Source organism: Pyxicephalus adspersus, chromosome Z, assembly GCF_032062135.1.
Source record: "Pyxicephalus adspersus chromosome Z, UCB_Pads_2.0, whole genome shotgun sequence".
Taxonomy (NCBI): domain Eukaryota; kingdom Metazoa; phylum Chordata; class Amphibia; order Anura; family Pyxicephalidae; genus Pyxicephalus; species Pyxicephalus adspersus.
Window position 1 is genome coordinate 517,714 of NC_092871.1, and position 7,494 is coordinate 525,207.

A 7,494-nucleotide genomic window follows, 5' to 3' on the forward strand; every position below is an offset into this window, starting at 1 on the left:
CGGTCTCATAGGCTGAGCTCACCCTCCGCCGCCCACATGCCGATTGGTCAGAGGGGGATAAACGTTATTAATGAAATCCTCAGCGACGGCCCAACCGCTTCATCAAATCCAATCAACTTTTCATCGGCTTTTCCCTCGCCGCCGAGTCGTGTGAATGTTACTATAACAATCAGCGCTAATCAGATCACAATCTGTAATTACGAATTAAATCCGCAGGTCAGAGGTGATCCTGCCAGGAGACAGCGCGCTGCCAAAGAGGACCTGTCACAGCCAGGAAATGTGTGTCTGGGGGGGAAGGGGTCACTTATATAAGACGTAGGATTGAACGTTTATTATTATTAATAATATTCTGTACTTATATAGCACCAACATATTATGTAGCGCAGTACAATAAATAGGGTTTGGTAAAATAGAAGATGAAGCTCCCTCTGAATATCCAATCATTACAAGAAGAAATAATAAACATTCATGATTGGATGATTGAAGTAAACAGTTTCACCTGAATTCCCCAGTTCGCTGAACATTCACACAGCAGATGGGCTCAATGTCTCCCGCAGATCATTTCATTTTTTTTTTTTTCACATTTCTATTTTTTGTTGTCCGGAGTTATTTTTCTTACAATATTCTTTCCGAATTCACATTATCCAATCACATGCAAGGGAATGTGACAAAGCGCCTGATCGGATGAATCAGCAAGGCTTCGCCTCATTCACTTTGCACAGCCCAACCCCCATCGCCTTTTTGTCAGATTGTGAATTTCAATAAAAATTTACACTGCGATCATAACAAATCCCCTGCAAAGAATCCGGCGCGGACCCCTCGAGTGACAACAAGTGACGGTGACACCAAATAAACCGAATGGAAGAAACGTGAGCACTCCCAGTTCTCTGAATATCACTTTATTGTGACTCCATGCAGACTGATAGAGTTTGGGGGGTTCGGTGGTCCCCTTTGTGCACAGATCCTATTTAATGTACAGCGCTGCGTAATATGTTGGTGCTATATAAATCCTGTTTATTAATATTAATAATCCTGTTTGTTGTTGTTTATTGGGGACCACTGTCCCCCCCCAGCACTGTGAGCACCGATATAAATAAAAATAAAAGTAAAACAAAAAGGAAAATGACATGAAGTAGCTGCTTCCTCATTTACAGAAAACAAATAAAATAACAAAATCTGTGGAGACAGCAACAGACCGGCCCAAATATAAATCAATAATTGGTGCAAAGTAGGGTGAGAGCCCAGCACCCCCCCCCCCCCCCCCTGCACCCACATTGCCCTCCCGTCAGGGCTCACTTCAGTCCTCACCATGTTTATTTTGGAATCCAATCAGATGTCAGTATAGAGTATGTCGGGCAGCACGGTGGCTCAGTGGTTAGCACTTTGCAGCGCTGGGTCCCAGGTAGGAATCTCCGCCAGGACTCTATGTGCATGGAGTTTGTAGGTTCTTCATGTGTCTGTGTGGGTTTCCTCCCACGTTCCAAAAACATGCAGTTAGGTTACTTGGCTTCCCCCAAAAATATTTTCCTTAGACTGTGATAATGACATATGACTATGGGGGGGGACATTAGATTGTGAGGGACAGCTAGTCACATGACTTTGGACTTTGTACAGCGCTATGTAATATGTCGGCGCTATAGAAATAATGTGTAATAATAATAATGGAGCTGGCCGGACACTATGGCAGTGTGAAAGTTACTCTCCAATATTTATTGGTTTGATTTGGTTTTAATATTGCCGTTCTGGATATTCTGTACTATGGAGGATTATACGAGAAAGAAACATCACAAGCGCTGTGCCAGCTCCCCGCACCCACAAATCGTCTGCTGAGTGAAAGATGGGGATACCATGCTGGGTTCTGTGAATGTTCTGTGAAATGAATATTAGATGATTTGTGTCCAGCTCAATATTCACACATTAGTTATAGAATGAATAATTGGTTTTGTTTTATGGAGCACTATCGCTATTTACTAAAATGATTTATTTTGTGGTTGTTGGCTTATTAATGTCGTATTTATTTATTATTTATATATATTATTTTTTATTATTTATATTTATTATTTATCTTCTTATTCTTTGGTGCACTTTACATGCTCACATGTTTTTTATATTTTGTGCTGCACGGAATCTTATCATGATTTTATCTGCGGTGCAGCATTGCTGTTTTAGGTTATTTATATTTGTGTTAGCTCATAATAATATTTTTTTCTGTTGCTGTTCGGATATTTTATTTATTTTGTCTTGAGCTGTGTTTTATTAAAGAGAATATTGTATTTATTTGCAGAGTATTGTTGTTGTTGTCTGCCATGGTATTTGTATTTGTATTGTACCATAGCTATAAGCACATTTTTATCTTATTATATTTGGGTCGCTATTGTTCTCACATTATAGATATCACTTTATTTTATTCTGCACTCTGATCTATTGTACAATGAATATTTTGTATTTATTTTGTATGTTGCATTCTTCTATTTTTCTGTGTATTCACTTTGCTATTCACACATATTATTCATCATTGCTATTCACACATATTATTCATCTATCACTATATTGCTTTTCTTCGGGAGTTTATTTTCTGTCATTGCACCATTTCTTCTTTCTCTCTTCTGTTTCCTCCTGTGCGAGGTTTCCTCGTTTCATCCTTTCATTGCTCTGAGGTACCACAATTGTGTCTCTTCGTATTTCCCTGCCGATCCAATAAAAGGAAAAGTCCGGCCATTATCCCCAGACCCGGCGCTGATCCCAATATGGGGGACCCGGCGGGAAGTGACTCATCCCCTGTAATATGGATCCCATTACCACCAAAGACTTTCCATCTTGATAAGGAACAAAATGATAATAAGAGCCGGAGACGCGGGAAGGTTTGCGGCTGATCGGGAATAAAGTGAATCAATCTGGATTTGGGTCTATTTATAGTGAATGTTCTAGACGCGTCTGTCCATTCCTAGCGCAGTGATAAGGGGGGGGGTCAGACCCCAACATCTCCTGATAATAATGGATTGAATCTTATAGCAGATGTAACGCTAATTATTTCCCGAGCGGAGAGATTACAGAATTTCTTTGTCATGTATCAGAATTAAATCATAAACTATAAAATGACTTCAAGACTTTTGTTGTGAAAATTCAGAAATTGAGACCACCCGGAGAAAATGCCTCAATTTCCATCTGAATATCTATAGGGGAAAAAAAGAATGCCGCTTCCTTGGACGCTCGTTGGGAATGGCGGGTTTTATGGAAGTTTTGTAGGTTTTGGAATTGTTTTATAATATGGCCGCCATCATCTACATTAGAAAATTGATTTATGGAAGTTCTGGTGAATGTTCAGCTTAGTGAATAAAGTGAAGCTTTGTGAGAACCCCAATAACAACAAAAAAAAAAAAACTGGATTTTTGCTTGCACGTGATTGGATGATGAACACGGCTTTATTTTAATTACTAAGTTAGAAGATTTATTTTACAAACTCCCCAATGTTCCTTTATATTACACTAATCATTGTGTGACCCGGACTCATGAGGTGTAAAGATCTCCTCTGCATCATCAAACAATGCAAAACCTTCACTTTCCCATAATTCAGACATTTTATTTATTTTTAGGGTTTGCTCACCCTGCTGTTTTTATCATGGTGGGAGATTGGGTGACGGAATAAAGAAGATTGCAGTGTATTCTATAACGGAGACAGAAATCAGGTGCTGGATTCACTGACTGAGGGCATTGATCAAAGACTTTCACCAAGAAATGATAAGTGATAAAAAAAGTGCAAACTCTGCTTTAAGGAATTAGGAATATTCACACAATATATTATCCAATCCAATCTCTGTTGAGATATTTCATTTATTCTGCATATCCTGGGACTATCAATGTAAATATCCATCCTATTGTGTGTAAATTCCCCCACCTACTAGATTGTAAGCTCTTCGGGGCAGGCTCCTCTCCTCCTCCTGTGTCACTGTCTGTATCTGTCTGTCATTTGCAACCCCTATTTATTGTACAGCGCTGCGTAATATGTTGGCACTATATAAATGCATGCTGTGTGGGGTGCTTGTTGTATGTGATCTGTATGTGCTGTGCGTGTTATGTCTTTGCATGTTGTGTGTATGGTAATCCTTGTGCTTTATGTGTGTTCTCTATCAGTATGGTCTCTGTGAGCTGTGTATGCTGTGTGTGTGTGTTGTGTCTATGTACACTGTTTGTGTGATTTGTCGCTGTGTGTATTTTATTTCAGTACGCTCTGTATGTGTTAAAAAAAATAAAATGTGACAATGTATGATGCAGGAGGATGTGGAAGGATTTTTTCGGTCTGATGAATTTCCATATTTATTGAATTATTATCCATATTATTGATGTTTTGTAAACAATTTTTATTTTATTCAATTATTTAATAGATTTTCAGTATCATTAACCCATCACCCCCGCCCCCCCTTCCTTTGCAGATGCACAGGGAACAAACATGGCGCCGGCTCCTCTCACCTGTCTGACATTTTTCAGATATTATGAAGCTGATGGATGATGACCCCTCCCCTGCAATTCACATTTGTAGCCAGAACCCCAGCGCTGTGAATGGGGGCATCGGTGTTCCCAGACTTTTCTATATTGAAGCCATTTGGGGAAATTTGTGCTCTTTAGGTTTTAGCAGACGATTCCCACGGAGAGCTGCGTTAGCCCAGAACACAAACCCGGCTTAGAGAGCTCAGCTGCAATGATTGTAATGCACATCTGTGGCAGATTCCGTGCATTGTACCAGCGTTAGTGGCCGGATTGGACCTCGTAGGATGTGTGAAGTTTTGCCAAGAATAAAAAATGAATCCAGTTTAATTGGGCCCGTTCCGTGTGTCAGGACTGAGACGCCAGAAATCACCTGTGTTATTGTAACCGAACGCTAATTCAGAGCAAATGTCAGCAAATGTGTAATGTTACACCGAGCGAGGAAACGCACAACAATGGCTGCAGATACTGGAGAGCGTCCGTACCTGAGAGGGGGATTTGGCACTTCCAAAAAGTACAATGGGGGTGACTGAGCTGCATAGGGGAGGATGGGAATTTTATAAACCTAAATTTTCCAACACATATCGACTAATCTAGAAAGATCATGGAGTATATCCTCTATGGAAGCCCCGCCCCCGAGGAGCACAAACATTATTATCGTCCAGGTTGTCCCTACCCCAAAAGTGTGCATTCTCCAATATCTTACACACAGTTTCCATTCGAGGTTAGCACATTCATTAATATTCTACACAGGAGTAAATATTCCAGTATCCTCTACACCAGGCAATGGGCAAACTACGGGCCGCAGACCATATATCGCCCTATAGAGATGTTTCTCCTGCCCTTTGGGTGGTCCCAGGCTCTTGAATACGTCCCCCAGATCTAAGCAAGCGATGGGAGAGTGGGCGGGTTGTGTGCAGTGCCACCGTTCATTGGCATCATGATAGCATAACCCCGCCCACTCTCCCATCGGCCTGGCCCCTCTGTCAAATTTTTTTTCAGATTGTGGCCCCTGAGTCAAAACGTTTGCCCACCCCTGCTCTACATTGTTCTCTCCTCATAGCAGTGTAAACTCCAATATTTACCCACAGCCCCAGCCTTTGTGCACACCCCAAAACTTTATACACAGCCCCAGTCTCAGGGGACCCCATACTGCATTTCCTTTGCACACTTCTCACCTCAGAGGATCTTTCTCTTCATATCCTCCATATAATGCCTGCCTCTGAGGAGCTCACAGTCCAATATCCTACTCACAGTTCTGACCTCGGGGCCACACACATTACAACTTCTTCTAAATGTGTACAAACTCCAATATTCTTCACAAAAGCCTCACTTAAAAACCATGCACACTCCAAATATTCCACACAGTCATGTGATCTCTAATCACACAGTCCCCACCCAGGAGGAACGCTCATTGCAATATCTTTTAAACAGTCACCGCCCCAGAGGAGCTCACACATCCACCGGGTTATTTTCCTGCTATGTGATTGGTTTAAAGACGACCTTTCCCCACCCAATGTATTACGTTTTTACCTTGCTGGTGTAGATGCAGATATTTGTGATAATCTATTATACAATCTATCACAAGGCGTGCATTACATGTGTGCTGGGATCTAATATTCCCCGTCATATAATAATTGTTAGTGATGTGTGTTCAGCTAGATGCGGTGTCTATGGTGGCCATGCAGAGATCACATTGTATGTCTAGGTGCGCCCAGTCCTGGCTCCTCCGGCAGATGAGATTGTCTTGTCTTCGATAATCCCAGAAGTAAATCTTTTACACTCATAAAATATAAAGTGCGAGTCTTGGATTTATTGTATGTAATATAGTCACATTCTTATAACAAGTTCAGCGGAGCATAATAAAAATGCAGCTGTAGGGAAGTAATCAGAACCATATTTGTGGTGCACGGCGGCCCCTCCACGTGTCGCTTGATGCGGGTTCTGCTGGCGATCAAAGCGAGATTGTCTCTATAATACAACCTGAAGGGCTCACAAAGTGCGGGGGATAATTTAATAGAATCCCAGCGATTGTACAACACGCCAGAAATGTCACCGTGTCGTGCCAGTGCGCTGTGCCAGCTCTTCCCCTGTAGTATTGGCTCAATAATGTGCCATAGAGAGGGGCAGAGGATGGATCCCAGGATGCAGATCATACGTGAGGGGTGAATGCGGGACATGTGGGGGTAAAACTTTAGCATGGTGAATACCAGTTAAGGTCATTGGATGAGTAACACCAATCAATAACTCCAAAATATAACTCTAATCACCAATCATTATTCTTCACCCCTAACACTAACTGCTAACCGTCCCAACCCCATATTACTCCCATGACAGGTGCACTTTAACCCTAAACCATGTCACTCAGTCTCCAATCATATCTACACATGGGCCTGATTTATTAAAGCTCTCCAAGGTTGGAGAGGATTCACTTTCATTAGTGAAGCTGGGTGATCCAGCAACCCTGGAATGGATCTGCTCCAGGATTCCAAACATTTGCTAGCGAACAGGAAAATGACTTTGAAGAAATCCATTCCAGGTTTGCTGGATCACCCAGCTTCACTAATGAAAGTGAATCCTCTCCAACCTTGGAGAGCTTTAATAAATCAGGGCCATTGGGTGAATCCCAACAGGGCAACAAACTTCACTCCAATTCCAAGTCCTTGTCAGTGACCCCACAGACTTCCAATGCTGCAGATTCTCTTTTGTTGTCACATCTTGAGAGCAGACAGACTGAAATTGAAGTATGAGATGCAGATTCAGCAATTTACCTTTCCGTGTCACCTTCTGGCTTCCAGACCCAAACCCAACCCACTTGTACAGAACTTTCTGTGCTTTCTCTTCCATTTTAGCCCCCAGGGCAGGCAACATGTTGGAGAAGCAGCATCAGGAAAAATATTAACTGATTGGCTCACAGAAGAGAAAACTTGCAGCCTGATTTCTGCTGAGTTGGGGATTGTGCCAAGACAATATAAAGGAGGATAATAGGTAATTGTATTAGCAGTGCTGAAC